General features: G+C 43.5%; 1 pseudogene; it reads right to left on the bottom strand.

The window, feature by feature from the left end:
* Positions 1 to 19,526, bottom strand: part of LOC118839952 — a 228,461-nt pseudogene extending 208,935 nt beyond the window's left edge.
* Positions 19,527 to 20,527: the final 1,001 nt, after the last annotated feature.

Below are 20,527 nucleotides of genomic sequence, written 5' to 3'. Positions count from 1 at the left end.
GGGTTAGCCAGACAGATGCCAATGTGGAAAAATCAAAATTGGGAAATTCATGGTAAACAAGTTTGGGGCAAAGAACTATGGGAAGATATATGGGACATGTCTTTGGTTACTAACTTGTCAGTTTTTCATGTAGACACTCATGTGGCCCTCACCATGCCAGAACGGGAGTACAATGCACATGCTGATCAAGTAGCAAAGATTGCTATTCAACATACTGTCCCTATTCTGACCCCAACTGATGATCCAGTACTATCAAAATGGGTCCACCAAACGGCTGGACATTTAGGGGTCCAGGTCACATGCCAGTGGGCACAAGATCAAGGTATTAGCATCTCTCATTCATTGTTAAAACAAGTAGCAGAGGAATGTTATATATGTCAACTGGAAAAGGAACAAACTATTCCTTGGGTAGCAACTGGAGAGATAGCAAGGGGAAAAGTTCCAGCCCAGATATGGGAGATAGATTATATTGAAGCACTACCCCAAGATAAAGGATGCAAATTTATATGTACTTGTGTTGACACCTATTCAGGTGTACTAGTGGCTTGTCCTTGTAAGAATGCAACCCCAAAAACACCTGTAAAACTCTAGATATTGTAAGTCTATATTATGGAACCCCAATGCAGACTCAAAGTGACAATGGGTCACATTTCTTTTTTTTTTGTTTTTGGTAATAAAAATACTTTACTGGTACCACACAATGATGGAAACAGTAATGTTTCCATTTCATAATTTTCATACTTAAATAAAAAATTATTCAAATGCAGAACAGGTACCTAATTCTGACATACAAAAAGAAACAGTTGCAGCTTACCTTTGCAAATGATTACATTCTTTCATCTTAAACACCATAATACACTGCTCTTCACAATAAATGACGGGCAATTTATGTACAAAGGATGTCCAGAGTAATTTTTTAATAGTATATCTTATCCCATATCTTAAATGTCTAAATCCAACCTCATTCAAGTAGAGGTGAATTAAACACTGATTAAAACTACAGTAAAGCCTAACAGACCCCACTAATTGGGAATTTGTAACAATTCAAATAGAGTATGATTCTTATTTAATAAGAGGTCAAAAATATTTCTTCCTTTAAATTTTCAGTCTTACTGAAAATAAGGGGAATCCAATCTAAAATCAGTATCTTTTTCAAACAAAATATTTTAAAAATTCAGCATTCCTTTGACATACTTTCAACTTCCAAATAAAACAATTTGTGTCACAGTGATTATTTGTGATACATTATAAGGTTTCCTGTAAATGTGACTTTTAAATCATTACATTATGCCTCATTAGTAATATTCACGTGTATCTCCATTTATAATTTAAAAATGGATCTTTTAAAATATTTATTTGATATTCAACATATTACACTGATCATTTTCTATTATTCAAAATCAATGAAGCCTTATTGCATGTAAACTGAGTCACTTCCTGTGAAGTTCGAACCTATCAGCCCAAGGAAACCATCCCAGCAAGTCTGCCCATAGAAACAGTACCTTTCAACATACATGAGAAAACGGGTATTATTAAACTGCTGTCTCCCTCGTTATACATAGCGACAGAAAGATTTTTTTAAAAGCCTCTTCATTTAAATATCCAGCAGGACTGGGATGAAATAAGATGAGAAGAGAGCTGCAAGTCATCATTTCATGGGGCAGGGGGGACATCCACAGGGGTTACACACATCACATGTTTGCAGACTTTCTCCATTAACTGATCAGTTAGATGGAATTTTTTTCTCTAAAAATCCCCATTATTTGTTACATAGGGTGGCTCTTGGGTAGGGGGATTATGGTGCTATAATGATGTATGGTACAGAAAATAACAGCAAAGAATTATTTTTAAAAGGGAAGGAATGTTTTGGATATTGACATAGGTCCCTTTAATGGTTTCCTCCAAGTCACACTGATGCCAATGGGCTCTCTTCCTAATGCTTTATTTTCCAAAGTTATTGCATATTGTTAAATACACAATTTAAATAAAAGTGTATTTTAAATATAAAAAAAGAGAAGAAAAAGAAAGAAATTGTGTAGGAAAGCGCTCTGGAGAAAGGAGAAAGAAACGGTGACAAAGGCAGATGGAGAGGGGGATTGCTCAGTACTAGGGGACCAGGAGAGCTGGGACCACAGGAACAGCCATTTATAGTTAGAAGTCATGTAGTCTAATTCCCCCATAGTGCAGATGAGAAACTGAGATCCAGGGAAGGTGTCTGGATTGTCCCAGGTCATACAGTACATAAACAGCAGAGCAGGTTTCTGACCCAGGTCCTCAGAGTCCAAATTCAGCCCAAGACAGCACAGCTACTGACCCCCTGGGGGACTCTGGGTAAGTGACTCTACCTGCCTGGCTTCAGGTTCCAGGCTGAACTGAGAAAGTTGGACCTGATGACCTCCAAGTACCATCCCTTACCACCAGAGCCATGGAGGGGGCCTCAGAGGGACACTCACAGCCAGAGATCAACAACTAGTTCTCCTCACTGACTGCCAAGTGCAAGCACCTCAGGATGGCAGTCTGGCCATGGTAATGAGGGTGTCCCAGGGAGAGAGGAGACCCCAACTCACCTCTCCTAGGGTCAAAAGATCCCTGGTGGATGCTCCATCCTCCTCTGGGCTCCCCCCCTGGATGCAATCAAGAGACATCAGGCCTGTGGGAAGAGACAGGAAGGAAGCTGGGGACTGGCTTTTCAGTCTCTGAACCAATTAGACAAGACCCCATCTGATAGCAGCTACAATTTACTCTATCACCCAGGGAGCAGGTACACATGTGCATGAACACACACACACACACACACACACACACACAGAAGAGACAGCCCTGAAATCTCCTAAGTCAGAGAGCTCTGGAAAGAGTTTAGAGGTGAAGTTACAGCTTGGGGAATCACCTGCAGAGAAGTGATAACTCAGACATGGAGGGGAGGGAGATCCCTACAGGGAAAAGTGGGGAGTAGGAATTCTTAACATTTTTTGTGTCTTAGGCCCCCTGGACAGTCAGTCTAGTCAAGCCTATAAACACCTTCTCAGAAGCACAGTTTTAAGGTGGGAAATAAAACACACAGAGTTACAAGGCAAACCAATTATAATGAAAGACAGTTACCAAAATACATCATTTTTAAAAGTCCATGGACTCCATGGTATAGATGGAAAGTCCTAGCCTAAGTTTTAGAGGCCTCCTTCTTTGAGGAATGGCAGACAGAGAAGGCAATGAAGAAGAGGGAAAAGGAAGGAGGAGCTGGGAACAAAGAAGAACCTTGAAAACCAATGAGCCCAAGAACTGGGTATGTCCCTGGGCCTCATTAGTGACGGAAAGAGAGTTGTTTTGACTTTATACACTCTTGTGAATTTTCTTTGATTTCTTCCATCTTTTCCAAAGAGGAATAAGTGAAGGGCTGTCTTACTAGCTGCTCTCTCTATATATATATGGTGAGAGCCAGTGCTGGCCAGGCAGAGGAGAGGAGGGAAGACCTGGGTGTTAGTGATATTCCATTAGCCCCATAGGCAAAATGAGTGAAATTCTGAGGCTCCCAGGGGAAAACCTGGCTGGGATGACTAGTCCACATTATGCTGTTTTGAAGCTCCCCCCACCTCCCACCCCACCCCCACACTCAGGAGATCTCAGTCTTGCTTTCGCCACTGGCTCCTTCTCTGCTGCTACAAATGTGCCCCAGTCTCCCTTGTCCTCAGACAATTATGAATCGTTCCTACCAAGCCATGATTAGATTGCCCTGTATCTCTCTTCCTTTTGCCAGTCCAATTTCTAGAAGGGGTAATCTGCCTATATTTCCCCCTTCCACCCCTGCCTTACTTTGAGATCCTTGGCAAACCTGGTTTCTGACCACAACACTCACCTCTGTCTAAACTCAAGCTCTATGCAGACTACTAAATCCAGGAGAGGACTCTTAAATCCTCTTCTCACTTCTCTGGGGAAGAAGGGGAAGGGAATAAGCATTGATTAAGCACCCATTAGGTGCCAGAGACCACACCAGGTACTTGACAAATATGATCTCATTTGCTCTTCACAACCACCCTGGGAGGAAGGTGCGCTTTTCACCTCCATCTTACTGTTGAGGAAACCAAGGCTAACTCAGGTAAAGTGATCTGCCCAGGCTCACACAACTAATCCAGATTTGAACTCAAGTCTTCCTGACTCCAATTCCAAGGCTCTATCCACTGAACCACCCTGCTGCTTTTTCCACAGGTCATAGCAATGACAAACCCTCTCCACTCCAAGACACCAGTTCATGCTTTGGTTTCAAGGATGATAATCTGGCTTTCTTGGTACCAATAGTATTGTGTGTAATGGAAGAACCAATTCAGAAGCATTTATTAAGTACCTACTGTGTGAGCCTGAGGGAACACAAAGAGAAAATTAAGATCTGATCCCTGTCCTCAAGGTTCTTCCATTCCACTGGGAGAAACAGGCTATCTAGTTACAAGTAGTTAGAACAGAGACACAAAGGGAAGGCCTAGTAAGGTGGGTAGGGGTGGGAAGGGCAGTCTGGAGTCTGCCAGGGAAATGCCAGCAGAGGGCTTTCTTTGCATTTCTCCTGGCTGCAGGGGGGACCCCCTGTGGGTGTTGAGCAGAGGTGTCCTGTGCTGCAGAAGGTGGGCACAAGATGCCAGACTGGAGCTGAGGAGAGAGATGAGGGTTACAGTAGATATCTCCATGGTAGAGAAAGCATTACCTACTACCCACCCCCAAGGCCCTGGCCTGGGCCATCCTCTCTTTCAACACTTAGGGGACTGCATACAACTCCAAAGGCACAACAGTCATGTGTCCATGTGACTCTTGGCCTCCAGCCTCAATCCTCTCTATCCATTCAATCCAATTCAGCCACTTTCCCTAAGGGGCTGGGTCTGACAGTGTCCATGGTGCTGAGTCTCCCCATCCCGCCTCAGCCCTATCTATCCATTCAATCCAATACAACTACTTTCCTTAAAGGCCTGGGCCTGGCACTGTCCAAGGTGCTGACTCTCTCCGCCCAGCCTCAATCATCTCTATCTACTCAAACCTATACAGGGGCTTTCCCTAAGGGGCTGGGTTATGTGCTGTCCAAGGTGCTGAACCACAGCCCAAGGAGCAGTGCTCCTGAGCTCTCCACTTCTATCGCCACCTGGGCCTCTTTTCCCAGATGGACAATTCGTATTCCAATAAACAACTCGCTCTCCCCAAAGCCCACAAGAGCATACCTGACAAGAGAGGAGGGTTTTTGGGTTTTTTTTGGCAGAGCATCTCACAAGTAAAGCATGAAGCTGTTTGAAGATAAGAAGGAAGGGAGATGGAGAGAGTTGCTTCTAGGGCGTGCAATGGCCATGCCCGGAAATTCAAGGAAGCCAGAAGCCAGAGAGAAGCCGGACACTGAAATTTGTCGGCTACGGACCTGAAGGAGGCATTAAGCACATCTAGGGTCCAGAGCACAGAACTGGGTCTTGGAAGAACTGGCTCCTAAATTCTGCCTCGGGGCTTTTTTTTCTGTGACTTTGGGCTTGACTTCCAGGGGCTCCATGCCAGGCCAGACTTCCCTCCCCAGAAGAAAGAGGCTGGGGCTCCAGTGTGAGTCTAGGCTAGGAAAAGCCCCAGCTCTTCCTTTGCCCGGGCCGTGACCCCTGCCAAGCGTGCCCTCCCTCCTCCCTTCTTTCCAGGCGCACAATAATGACCCAGGGACACTCTCGGAGGACACGCCTCCCCCCACCCATGCAACCATTTATCCCGCACGCACACGCGCTCAGGCATGCACACACACGCACGCATGCTCACTGACACCCATGCACGCGTCCGCACACCCACGCAAGTCCGCAGGGAGGGAGAAGGACGCACCGGGGCTTCCTCTAATGACAAGGAAGCCCGCCGTCCTCACAGCCCCCAAGGATGAAGGTCAGGGCCAGGTAGACTTCTGGGAAGCGGAAGTGTTCCAGAAGTCGGAAGTCCTGGCAAGAAGTTGTACCTGAGCGCATGCGCTTGGCGCTCCGCGCGGAGAAGACCTTAGCTTCAGAGCGAAGATAAGTCACGTCACTTCCGGCCGGGGGGTTGGCGTGTCGGGGGCCTTGGAAAGATTAAGTTTTGCGCGTGCGCACTGCGAAGGCGAACTTTGCCTTCTAGGAGGGACCTTCCTCCCGTAAGTAGAAAGCTTCTGGCTCCTCTCTGTGCTGTACTTCGGTGGCTGAAGGCTGCCTCCTTGACTCGGGGTTACTTGGCTGGATTTCTTTCTCAAAAACCAAGCCTTAAAGATTGGACAGTAGGTCCCTGCCCTCCCAGCCCTGAATGAAGGTAAATACCACATCGTAAGTGCTTCTCTTTCGGCCAGGACCCCAGAGGGTCTTCCCCTCCCAGCTTCATGTGGGGGGAAGGGGTGTTGATTAAAGGGGCCATCCCTTGATTAACTTCTTAAAGAGGCGTATTGGCTGAATGGACCTCACATCACTGAGTGTGAGACCCTGAAGGGACCTTAGGCTGGAAGGGCCAGGGTCTCCAGCCCTCCTGATCAATATCAGGCCAGCGGACCCAGGTGGCTCTGCAGGAGAAAGAGAGGCTGGTGACCTCGCACAGCGCTCCCTCACTCAAAACAAAGTCAACTGCGAGTCATGTCATCAGTGCCCTGATGTCGTGGTCCAGAACGAAGGACAAACAGAACATCCAGCTAAGAATCCAAGCAGTCCTTGCTGAGTGGGAATGCCCTCGGCTCCTCCCCCTGCCCCTGGGCGTCTGTACTCAGCCCCCAGCCAAGGGTCCTCGTGGCCGCCCCCTCCCTGCCTTCCCACCACAGACCTCAGTTCTTTGGTCCTGGGGAGAATCAGGCAGGGAGCAGCAGCATTTATGAAGCTCCTACTGCATGCAGGCTGGGAAGAGCGACAAAAAGGAACAGCGAAGATCTGGGAAGGAACAGCCAGGAGAAACACTGCTGTTGGTGTTTTCCAAGAGATCACCGGGACAGAAAGGGGCAATGGGCTCTGGAAGGAGGTCACAGAGAAAGGATGGAGGAGTGGGGGGGGGGGGGCAGCCCACTTTCCCCTCCTCTCTTCCAGCCCCACCCTGCAGGAGTGCTGGTCTGTCTGCCTCTGCTCTCAACCCAGCACAGTTGTCCTCCATTATTAACCAAAGGAATACATGTCTGATCTTACCACCTCCTACTCAATAAACTTTGGGGTTCTCCCATTGCCTCCAGGAGCAAGCACAAAACACTCTGCTTGGCATTGGAACCCAGCTCCCTACTACCTTTACAGTCTTCCACTTTACTCCCCACCAAGTACTCTTCTATCCAGTGACACCAGCCTCCTGGGTGTTCCAAGAACAAGGCCCTCCATCTCTTGGCTTCTGGCATTTTCTCTGGCCATCTGCCTTGTCTGGAATGCTGTCCCTCTTCTTCTCAGGCTATTGACCTCACTGGCTTCCTTGAAATCCCAGTGAAAACTGCACCTCCTACAGGACACTTTCCCCTCTCTATTCCAGTACATCCCCTCTGAGAGTTTTTTCCTACTTATCCTTTAGAAAGCTTACTTTGTATCTATTGTTTTCCATGTCACATCCCCCACTGGCTTCTGAGTTCATTGAGAATGAAGACTATATGTTGATTCTTTTTGTATCTTCCAGCATATAGCACAGTGCTTGGCACATAGGAGGTGCTTAATAAATGTGTATCGAATTGAATTGAACTTATTCAAGCATCTGCTGGAACTTTCTGATAAAAGAACAGCCCCTAATAACTTTCTCACTAGCCTTAATGATAATTTCATTGTTTGAAAGGTGGAGGGACCAACCAAGGAGTATTTAATTACACATCTGATCATTATGACCCAGGAGGAGCTGGTTGATGAAATGGAAATGTTGGGAAACTAGGGGAAGTGACCATTCATTCCTTGCGTTTGTGACAGAGGAGAGAAAAATCCAATTCACATCCAATCACAAGAGGTTTCCTAAATGGTTGCCTTTCCCCAGTAGCCAGAGACCTATAAAGATCTCAATCCGATGAAGGAATTTATTCAGACCTTGTTATAGGGTAGTAGGAAAACTCCTTAAGCATTCATTTACACTGCTTCTTCATGGGTTGTGGTTATATTCTTTGCATACTGATTACTTAGTAATCCTCACTAAATAAGCTCATTTGGATGGAAAAGTTCAAATACAAAAACAATTATGAAGGAAGGGGGCCCAGAATCACCGATTCTGTTGGGAATCACACTTCCCTTCTCTTTCAATCAGAAATAGATCATGTCATATTAATTTTATTTCCTTTATTTTGACAAAGTTAGTGAATTATTTGATTAGGAGAATGCTGTAGTTTACATAGGCTTTAGCAAACATGTTGATAAAGTATCTAATACTGTGCTAATCTTCATGTGGAGAGACAGAGACATTTGAACTCAGTGCTAATACAGTGATACCCAGTTGGAAAGATCAACATAAAGAGATGTCATTAATATGGTGATTGATATGAACTTAGCAAGAAGTACCCAATGGAGTGTCCCAAGGGGTCCGTGCTGGCCCTGGTCTGTTTTAATATTTTCATCAATGACTTGGATAAAGAGTTAGGTGACTATCAATAGCATTAAGGTAGGAGGGACAGCTAACATGGCATTTGACAGAGTCAAGATCTAAAATGATTTTCATGGGCTAGAGCTTTGGGCTGAATCTAAAAATATGAGTGTAATGATGAGCCTAGCCGAAGAGGGTTCAGTGCTGGGGCATGCACAGAGGGCCCTGCACATACTACCAAACCACATGGAGCTTCTGGAAATAGGAGATGACCTATAATAGAGGGGTCTTGGTATAGGATTCCAAGCATGTATGAGCATTCTGCAAGTGTCTCCTTGGGGTTACAAGTGTTCAGAGGAGACTAGGACCTCTGGGGTGAGAGCTGCTGAGCCCTTTTCAGGGTTGCTCATGCGCCTTTGGTGTCCACCTGCCACCCAACTCTCACCTGTGGCTCCAAGAAGCTGTAGCATGCACAGCAGCCACAGTCCTGTAAAAACCATTTCTGCAGATGGGCTAAACCAGGCTGAGGCTAATTGAGAGGTCTCCAACCCATCAGTGAGTTAAGGGGTGTCCAGCTCAAGAATGTGAAGATTTCTCTAGGCAGAATGGGCAGATGTGAATAATTTGTTCCAACAGTCATTAAGGCAGTGGTAGCAGGTGCTGTGGAGTGCTTAGAACTTGGTTAGACATGGAAGATGCCAAGGCTACATTCCTAGGCTCTGGCCTACTCCCAGACACAACCCAAATTCAAATGGCAGAGCCCTAGATGGAGCCAGCCCGGCAGGGGTTCCACCTGGAAGAAAAAATACCATCTCTCCCCCAAAATAAAGTAACCACTCCATCAACTATGCTGCACCCAAAAGTGTATTCAGTGGTGGAATGAATGCTTGTAGATGTCACTTCAAATTTCAGCCTACTCTTTCCAGAGGCCAAGGTAGTCAAGGAGGGAGTGAGTCCCAGTTCTGATGTTTTAGTCCTTTGGTTTTTGCTGTATCTTTTCAGTAAATATTAAATACAATAAACATTTATTAGGCACCTACAAGATGCCAGCCATTGTGCTAAGTGCTTGGGATAGAATTGATAAAAAGAATGCCACCCCTGCCCCCAGTGAGTTTACAATCAAAAGAGGGGAGACAACACACAAAAGGAGGCAGAAAAGTGGAAGGGGTGGGAGGAGGGGAGGAAGGGATGAGATAACAAGGGATTCCCTGCATGGCAGCATCTTGTTCGATGGAGTTGAACCTAGGCAGGGCAGCATATGCCCTGGAGTAAATGGAGAGTCCAGTTTCTGCCCTATATAAAGACAGGCATAGGGAAGAGTTTGGTACTTTGCCCTCCAGACCTTCAATCAGAGAGGAGAGGGGGTTGAGGGAGGTGGAGTCCATGGAGGCTTAAATTAGCAGCAGGATAGTGAGTTTAGAAAGGAAGAGCTTATCCTGGGAAGGGTATCTTGTTTTGTGAAGTTGAAACCAGGCAGGGCGGCAGATTCAAAGTGAAATATATCTCTCTGTAAAAGCTAATTTATATTGCTCTGATGCTATTTGGACATTATTCATTTGTGATGATATTTGGGGAAAACCCACACCAGAATGGGAGCTCAAGTTCACCTTCAGGAGGCAGATATAGCCAGCTGCACTATGGAGTCCTGGCTAGCTAGTGCTCATTTGGGTTTGAAAAGTAAATCCAGAGTCTACACAAACTCCATAAAATTCCTTAGGGATAGTGTAGAGCCTCACACTTGAACTGAAAGAATCCACTTTTTAAAAAGACTACACTTTCCAAGTACAGGATGGAGCAGGCATGGTGAGAAAGATCTCTGGGCTTAAGTGAACTATGATCTCCGTATAAATCAGCAATGTGATGTGATTGGTAGCCATACAAGGGTCGTGTGACCTTGGATTGTAGTGAGAGGCACAGCTTCCAGAAATGAGAGCTGATGGTCCTTCTTTAGACTTCCTGGTCAGACCACTTGTGGAGTATTATGCTATCTGTTTGACCTTGTGCAAGTCACTTAATCTCCCTTTACCTCAGTTTCCTCTTATGTAAAATGAAGGGGTTGGACTAGATGCCTTCTAATGTCTCTTGCAGGTCTAGATTTATATTGCTGTGACCCTGTATCCATTTCTTGACATGGCTGTTAACGAAAGATATTGATGATTTAGAGAATATTCCACAGGAGAACAAAGGACATGGTGAAGGTCCTTGACGCCATGACATATGGTTTTGAACAACAAAGACTTTAAAGCAAAAAGGAGGAGGAGGAAGGAGAAGTCTGTATACACATATTCCACTAGTTAAGCATTATAGAGACTAGCCAGAGAGAAAAATAATAGCAGCTGGGACAGCCAGAAATCCATGGGAAACAGAATCCAGGAAGGGAACCACTAGTGCTATCAATGACCTCAAATGTCTATATACAAATGCCAAAAGTAAGGCAACAAATAAGAAGAACCAGGGTCCTCATGGAAGATTTGACCTCATAGGTATGTCTGAGCCTGGGTGAAATGAAGCCAATGAGAGGCTATTGGCTCTGGATAAACATTGGTTGTTCAAAAGAAATAGGATAGATAAAGGGAGAAGGAAGGGTAGTTCTTCATATTAATGTGGTATACTCATGTAAGGAAATCCAGTAAACGGGGCAGGGAAGCATGATGGAGAGTATTTGAGTAAAAGCCAAAGGAGTAAGGACAGTGACATTTTCAATGGAAGATGTATGCTACAGACTACTTGGACAGAAAGAGGAAATAGATGAGGAATTTTGGAAACATAACAAACATAGCAGATACAGATAGTATAAATGTAAGTGATGGAGACGTGCATTCAAATCACTGCTGGAGATGCCTCTGCCAAAGGTCCAGCAACTAATAATTCTTGCCCTGCTGAATGCCATTTCCCAGTAGACAAATAGTCAAAGGATATAAACAGTTTTTCTTTGATTGATTTAATTTATTTTCCATAATTGTGGTTATTTATTCATATTTAACATTCATTTAAGAAACATCAAGTTCCAAATTCTTTCCCTCCTGCTTCTCTGTCACCCACTGAGAAGGCAAGCAATATGATATCACTTATACTTGGGAAGTCATGCAAAACATTTCTATATGAGCCATGACAAAGAGTTCTTTAAAGAAGAATTGCAAACTATTAACAACCACATGAAAAATGATTCCAAGTAAGAAGAAAAATGCAAATCCAAACAACCAGGAGATTTCACCTAATACCCTGCAAATGGGCAAAGATGATAAAAAACTGGAACAATGTTGGAGAACTTGTGTAAAGACAGACACATTAATACATTGTAGGTGGAGTTTTGGATTGATATCACCATTCTGGAAAACAGTTACAAATTATACAAACAAAGTGATTAAAATGTCCATATTCTTTGAACCAGAGATTCTACTGCTAAATATACCCTAACGAGATCACTAACTATATGACTAAATATTTGTAGAAGTCATTTTGGTGGTAGCAAAGAACTCAAAACAACGTAGATGCCCATACTTTGAGGAATGGCTGAAACAAATTGATTCTTGTGATAAAGGTCATGGAAATTTACTGTGCAGTAAGAATATTTCGGTTTTCATTGTTTTAGAGCTAATTCTGCCCCCACCCCACCATTTACATTGTCATAGATGTTCTGTATACTATTTTGTTTCTTTTATTTTTTCTTAGTTGCTTCAGTTGGAGTAGTTTAGGTAAGTTTTCCCTGATTCTCTGTATTTATCATGTTCTTGCTCACTAAAAGCAGGCTTAATCTAAGATATTAAATTCAGTGCAGGTAGATATGATGGCTTAGTCTTGGACTCAGTCAAAAGGCTGAACTCAAGGACCTAGAAGGCCACATGTGGCTTCGAGGCCACAGGTTTCCCACCCAAGGGATTGGAGGTCACAGTGTGGATGAAGAGTAATGTCATATGAGGGAAGGCAGAGGGAGAAGTGAAAAGCCAGTAGATTATGGCCATGTAAGATTTCAGAATTCTTGAACATAGAGGTGGTTGCATTTCTGGGTGATGAGAAAATCAAGAGTATGTCCATTTGTGTGTAGTTGAAGTGGGGTAGAGGAATAGCTCAGGGGAGGAGAGTCAATTGAAAAACTGAGTTATTAGATTGTTTGAGGGAGAGTCAATATGAATGTGGAAGTCCCCCAGTATGATGGAGTTGCTGAGGAGGAGAGGAAAATTGTGAACAATGTTCCAAACTCATTAAGAAAAGAAGGGGAGTGACCTGGGAGTCTATAGACAACAGCTACCAGGATTTAGATTGGGTGGGAGATGTGAATAGCATGAACCACAAAGAAGGAAATGATAGTGAGTATTGGAGGTAGGGGGAGAACCTAAGTATAAGAGCAAGGAGTATTTCAACTCCTCCACTGAAGGGAATAAGTGAAGGTGCAGCCAATACTGGAAAGAGTGACCAGGGAGGCTGTGTCATCAGATGGGGTGATGGGACCTGACCCCTCAAAGGAAAAGACCATGTCTTTGAAAGCAACTGAGCCCCTGAACTTTCCCACACACAACCCAGTCCCTGGCATTTCTCCTGAGGCATCTGGTCCATCACAGCCCACCACGTTACTCAATAATCCTTTTAACCTTTCTTTCACTATGTGCAACAAAGTATGGATCAATTCTCGGCTGCTTGTGCTCATTTTGGCCTAACAATTAACACCAAGAAAACATAGGTGCTCTGTGTTTCAACAATTCAGCTAGCAGCTGCTATGGGGGTGTAAAACCAACAACAACCAGCACACAGAATGCTGAAAGCCCAAGTTCTTTTGATCTGCTTTACTAAGGAAAGCAACATTAATGTGTTAACAATCTTACTTTGATCCAGCATATAAATATCATTCATTTAGTTCAGGGGGGAAAGCCAGTACCCTGAACTTCAGAGCAAATAAATTACAAATTTATTTGTAAACAAATAAATTACAACAAATTACAAACATTAACAGATAGACCTTGTCTGATTCAAATGTCAATGTATAGTTACCAGAGTTTAACAAAGTCCGAACATCTGGGTTTACAAGCTGGAGGGCTCTTAACTACAGCTGCCCAGAGTCTCCACATCAGCATTCCACCAAGAGTGAGAGCCCTAAGCAAATAGCTCTGTCTTCCCTTCTTATGCACTCTTTAGTCTGCATCAAATGTCATCTAAGTGACCAGAACTTAAGCTCTTATTATTGGCTCTGGTCTTAGCAACTCCCCTTAGGACCCAGGGGGCTTCATGCCCACATCGGCTTAGCACTTAGTAGCTAGGAGTTTGGGGCCTACTTGGGAGTGAAGATCTCCCTTCATTGGTCCCATCTTAGTTACCAATGCATTCTATCAGCCACCACCACACCATCCCTAAGTGGAACCATCAGTTACAGCAAATGGAGAAGTTTTGAATGCTGTGGATAAGTACACTTAGCTTGGCAGTATACTTTCCAGGGATGTACACATTGATAATGAGGTTGACACATGTATTGCTGGAGTTAGCTCTGTTTGGGAGGCTCCAAAGGAAAGTGTGGGAGAGAAGAGATATTAGACTGATTACCAAACTGAAGGTCTAGAGAGCTGTGATGCTGACCTCATTGTTGTATGTCTGTGAAACGTGGACAGTCTACCAGTGCCATGGAAACTGAATCACTTCCATTTGAATTATCTTAGGAAGATTCTGAAGATCACCTGGCAGGATAAGGTACCAGACACTGAGGTCCTTACTCGAACTAAACTGCCAAGCATTCAAACTGCTTTAGAGAGCAAAACTCTAATGGGCTGGCCACATTGTTGGAATGCCAAACATACGCTTACCAAAAAGACAATTTTATGGAGGACTCACATAGGGCAAATGTTCACATGGTGGTAAGAAGAAGAGATACAAGGACACTTTCAAGGTCTTTCTCAAGAATTTTGGAATTGATTTGTGAACGCATGGTGTTCCCACATCAGAGAAGGTGATGTGCTCTATGAACAAAATAGAATTGAAATAGTTCAAAGGAAACACAGGATGCGCAAATGTTCACATGGACTATTTGTGCCCGACCTGTGATAGAGCATTCTGAGCTCATATTGGCCTGATCAGCCACAGTCGGATGCACTGAATCATGACTGAAGCACAGCGATGTCATTTTTGTTCTCTTTGAGAATGAAGGACAACAACCAGCCAACCAGGCTCTCCAACCATTTAACTCCTTTCATTGTCTATACCTAGTCCACTCCAGGCTATTTATCACTCCTTAATCCCACCCATCTCTTCTCACTGTCTTCCCTTGTATAGAAGTACCAAGGTACACCCATTAGGTTGCTTGGATTCTTAGAATCTCCCTGGGTTTTATTGTCAAAATATTGCAGATTTACTAGGAATCTTTCCTACCTAACTGGTGTTATAATAAAACTTTGCTCCTTGACTGAAAGAAGGCTCAAGTGGTTGAATTCTTTTGAGGCAGACCCTCCAGTACCCTTGCATTTCAGGGTTCCTAGCACACCAAACCACAACAATCAGGGGGTAAGTATCCAGGTTTCAGTAAGTGCTAGTACATGGAAGGAGTGAGAAAGGAAAAAATTTTGCATTAAGGGGAGCTTGTTGAGTATGGAATAGGCATTTCAGAGGGCAAGTGGAAGGTGTAGGTGGAGTTAGGTTTGTACTTTGGGGTAGCAGATTTGAGGACAATGTGAATGTTACCAGGTAATGGGAGGAATGGAATGGGGTTTGGTTGGGGACCTACAGGGGCTCAGAATCACTGGGATATGAAGGGTATAACCAGGTGAGGATATTGATTACTAAGTGGAGGGCAACAATCTTCCCAAAAGTGGTTGGATATTGGACTGGAGACAAGTGTGGTATGAGAGGGAAGACCATATGATCAGATAGGAGGCTCTGCTTCACTACTTCTTTTTCCTTCCAAAGGGTGGAGATTTGATAGGTAAGGGCATAGCAGGAGAAGGAAATCCTGTTCCCCAATTGCTCTCCTCTTCCTTCGAGGGACAGGGGCAGCAGGGGAAGGGAGGCCTGTGGTCAAAGGGAGAGTGGCTCCTTTTTGCACTCAACGTTCTCCACCTCCCATATGGGAGATTGGGCTGGCAGTAGAAATGCTTGCATAGATGGAAGTCATTGATTTGGGACAGACGGAAGATGTCCAGCAAGAGACGGAAGACACAAGGTGCCATTTTCCCAGAAGGAGATGGAAAGATCATGACTGAATTCCATCAGATCTAAAACAGAGAAATCGCTTTGCCTGGCAGAAGGGCTGTGAGAACCAGAAGGGTAGCAGATAGCAGAGTACTGGTTTTGCCCAGAAGGTGATGGGGGATACAGATTACTGTCTAAAAAATCCAAAGACACAGTTGTGAGTTACTCTCCAGAGCAGAGTTACATAGATTTAACTATTATAAATGCTTTTGTCTTCTACTGAGTAAATGTTATCATTCCCGAATTTGCCTTCTCTCTCACTCTCCTGTAGATTTGTGCAGTCCATACTCTGTGAAAGAAATACTCTCTCCTCCCTTCTGAATTTCAGAATCCTTTCTCTTCATTCAAGGTTCAGCTCACAAGGACCTTCTCCACAATCCTTCCCTAATCCATCAAGCTCCAAGTGCCCTCTACCTCAAATTTTGTAATCGAACTGGTCTTCTCCTTTACCCACATCTCTCCCTATTTTGTATTCTTTCTACACATAGATGATGTTATTTGTGTTAAGATTAGAGATATTCTCACATGTGATCTTCCTAAGAGTAAGAATTAGTAATCCTAGTAGTAGAAGGAAAAAATCAAGGCACACAGTGAAATGACTTTCCTGAGGTCTCAGAGAGACTAAGCCAGAATGTTAGCTGAATTATCTATATACACATTATCAGCCTTTCTTCACCACCTCCTCTATAAAAGTTAAATCTCTGGAAGGCAAAACCTTGGAAATAGGATGTTGGTCTCTGAGAAAGGAAGGACCTGGGTTCAATTCGTACCTCTGACACTAATAAGTGGCCATGGACAAGTCATTTCACCTTTGGGAACTTTAGTGTCTTCATTTATAACATGGAGAAAATAATACCAGAAGTACCTAGCCCAATGGGATTATTGTGAGGCTGAAACTAGATGATATATGTGAACCACTTAGAGAGCTCTGTCAATCTTTTTAAAAATCCTTTTATCTGCAGAGTCCTAAGTTCAGCACTTAGTGTCCTAAGCCTCTGGTCTTACTTAGCAGGTTGTCCTTGAGCAGCAGTGAGGGAATGACTGAATAAATTGTACATTGGTAGCAGCATGAGGCCACCACACTTCAAATTCCCTCCCATTTGCCTTCTGCTAATAAATCTACATAGACTTTAAAATGTAGCCAGTTCTTCAGGACTTCCCAGTTTGAATAAAACCATCATTTAGGGGAAATATAGAAATGGGATTGCACTCTTCTGAACTGAGGCGCCATACTCTTAGGGGCCCCAGAACGGGGTACTGGGAAGTATTCTGAATAACAGTAATTAAGGGATAAATGCATGAGCTTTCAAACTATGGTAAAGTCCATGATCGGAGCAGGGAGGGCTAGAATAGACCTATGCCCATTATGTCAGATAACACACTCAGGGTTGGCCCAAGAGTCATTCCGAATGTTTTTTAGCATCTCATACATTCTTGGGTATGAGAGAAAACCTCTTCAAAATTATGCCCACATTCATGGTCTTCCTTTTTGGTAGCATTTAAACCTTATTTATAGTTTACACATACTTAACAACATATATACATAATGTATAACATATATACCCCTCTTTTACCCACATCTCTCCTGACCTTGTATAGTATTTATACAAATATGATTATAGATTATGATTAGAAACACTCTCGCATGTCATCTTCATGATATTCTGACAGGTAGTGTAAGAATTACTAATCCTAGTAGCCAGAGAAGGAAACCAAGGCACGTGATGAAAAGACTTTCCTGAGGCCTCGTAGCCATAATGTAAACCAAAGTCTAAATCCAAGGCTGGGGTTTTTTGAGGCCCTGCAAAATTACAATACCTCTATTCCAGGCATAAAGTTTCTCTTCTGACAGTAAAGTTGCAATGATGTTTTTCCCCTATGCATGATATGCCTGGGGTTTGTTTTTCCATGTGACTCTCCAGGCTTTTGCTGTCTTCTCTAGAAGGATTTCCACATTCACCATACTGATCAATCTTTCCCATTTAATGAACTAACCTTCAACAAGAGATGAATTGTATCTGAAAGCTCTCTAACATTAATAAACTGATATTTGGCTTTGATATGATAGTTCTTTCCCAGGAAGCTTGCTTCTCATCTCATAATAGGTAAAAGTGTTTGCCCTATAAAAAGTTGAGTGATAATGGATAATCGGCTAATTTTGACTAACAAAATCTCATTTTCCATTTTTGAAGTTTGTCAATTGTTAGCAGAAACGAAAGGAGTACACTGAACTTTAATAGCCCAGAACCAACACAGTGTATTGTTCTTCATCTGCTTTGCTAGCCTTTAGTGCTATGCTTATGAATGTCTCTGTAGTCAAATATATTATAATTTTGGTTGTTCTGTATTTACCCTGCATAAAGCTATCCAATTCTGCTCACATTTCTCTACACTTCTAGGGGTTCTCTCCAGTGAGAATGCTGATGTCGTATGAGATGTGACTTCCTATTAAAGGACTTTCCACACTCCTTACATTTATAAGGCTTCTCTCCAGTATGAACTTTGTTATGTTCAATAAGGGCTGAACTCCGACTGAAAGCCTTTTCACATTCTTTACACTGATAAGGTTTCTCTCCAGTGTGAATCCTCTGGTGTACAGTAAGAGCTGAACTTTGGCTAAAGGCTTTTCCACATTCCTTACAATCATAAGGTTTCTCTCCAGTGTGAACTCTCTGGTGTTGAATGAGGTATGAATTCCAGTGGAAAGCCTTCCCACATTCCTTACACTGATAAGGTTTCTCTCCAGTATGAATACTTTTATGTACAATAAGAGCTGAGTTCTGGCTGAATGCTTTACTACATTCACCACATTTATAAGGTTTTTCTCCAGTGTGAATTCTCTGGTGTTGAATGAGAGGTGACTTCCAGTTGAAGGCCTTACCGCATTCCTTACATTTATAAGGTTTCTCTTCAGAATGAATGCTTTGATGAGCAATAAGGGCTGAACTCTGACTGAAGGCTTTCCCACATTCCTTACATTGATATGGTTTTTCTCCAGTATGAATTCTTTGATGTTGTATGAGGCCTGACTTCCATTTGAAGGCCTTCACACACTCTTTACATTGATAGGGTTTCTCTTCAGTGTGGACTCTCTGGTGTGCAATAAGGGCTGAGCTATGGCTGAAGGCTTTTCCACATCCCTTACATTCATAAGGTTTCTCTCCAGTGTGAATTCTCTGGTGTCCAATGAGGTAAGACTTCCAGTTGAAGGCCTTCCCACATTCCTTACATTCATGAAGTCTCTCTCTAGTATGCATCCTTTCATGATTACTAAGGAATGAATATTGGGTAAAAGACTTTCCACAGTCCTTACATGTATAAGATTTCTCTCCAGTGTGAATTCTCTGCTTTTCCACAAGGTGGGAGATTTCCTGGAAGTTCTTCCCACCTTCCCTGGATTTCTCAGCTTTCTCTCCAATGTAAATTCTCTGATGTTGGATCATTCCTGCATTCTGGCTCAAAATCTTTTCAAACTCCTCACAATGCCAGGATTTCTCTACTCTACACAGACCTGGGGCTCGAATCAGGGCTGGAAGACTCTCACCTTCATTCTCACTCCATGATCTCTTGGGCCTGCAGGTGCTCTTGTGGATTTTTTTGCTAATGTTAACACATTCATGGCCTCTGTGCCCAATAGGAGTTTTCTTGTCCAGAACCAAGTGGCTCAAATGACTTTGCTGGGAGATTATTTGCCTTGGCATCTCCCCTGCCAGGTTTTGCATTTGTTTCCATAACCTGATCTCTTGGCTTGGGTCACCCACAAAGGTTTGGGTCCTGAGAACATCTCCAGGGAGTCTTTCCACTAATGTTTCTTCTGGTCCTAAATCTTGCTTTTCTGTTGACTTCTGGTTCTTGAATTTAGTATCCCAAACTGAGGAAAAAAAGGAACAAAAGTTGAACCAGGAGGGCTAGAAAGCTAATCCTAGAGAATATACAAAGTCCTGTGCAAAACTTATTATTAGTCAAACTTATACCAGAACCATGAATCCTTCTGCCTCATTCCTCTCTAGGCTGCACTTGGGACTTTCTCTTCAACCTTAGATTTTACACTTTAAAAAACATAATCGATGGGGAAAAAAAAAATTTGAATCCTACGTATCAGACTGTAAGTTCCTTGAGGGCAGGGGCTTTCTTTTGCCTCTTTTTGTAAGCACTGAGCACAGTTCTTGGCACGTAGTAGGCATTTAATAAATGGTTTTTGATTGACTGATTGGAAAAAAATGTAATGGCAGAAAGGGAAGGACATTATTCAATTTCAAAACCTGCATCAATGCAGAGATGGAACAGCAATCACCTAATGCCAGAGCTGGAAAGCTCAATCCAGTCACATCCTTCTCATTTGACAAATGGAGACAGTGAGGTTCAGAGAAGTTAGGAGGCTTGATGAAGTGCATGTGTGCATTCAGGCAGACCCTCTCCAGGGGGGCAATCCTGCCCTTTATGAGGAACACACTCTTAAGGACTCCCATAACTTCAGAGCCCAAGATAGGAAGCTGGGAAAATCACCATTAAGTGTGTCAGCTCACCAGGCAGGTCTCCTCAATTCTGGGCCTAATATTTTGTTGTCCATCTAGAAGCTTAGCATTAGTGCAAAGGGCTCTGGCTAGCACTGGTACTGTGGCCATGGAGGGATCTGGTAAAACCCCTACCTCTGCAGAATTACAGATCAATGACATAATGGGGCTGTGCTAAGTGCTTGGTAAACAAACACAAGCCAGCAAAGCCATGTGTATCCTCAGGAAGCTGGTAAGGGGTGATTTCAGCACATACAGGGGAACATGCTTTGCATGAGGAGCTCAGAAGGAATAGTAATGGAATCACAGGGCACTTAATTACCATGGCCTGTCTAGTGATGGTGGTGGTGACTAAATCATTCTTGATACAAAGC

This window comes from Trichosurus vulpecula, chromosome 2, assembly GCF_011100635.1.
Source record: "Trichosurus vulpecula isolate mTriVul1 chromosome 2, mTriVul1.pri, whole genome shotgun sequence".
Lineage (NCBI taxonomy): Eukaryota > Metazoa > Chordata > Mammalia > Diprotodontia > Phalangeridae > Trichosurus > Trichosurus vulpecula.
This window is presented reverse-complemented; position numbering and strand designations above follow the sequence as displayed.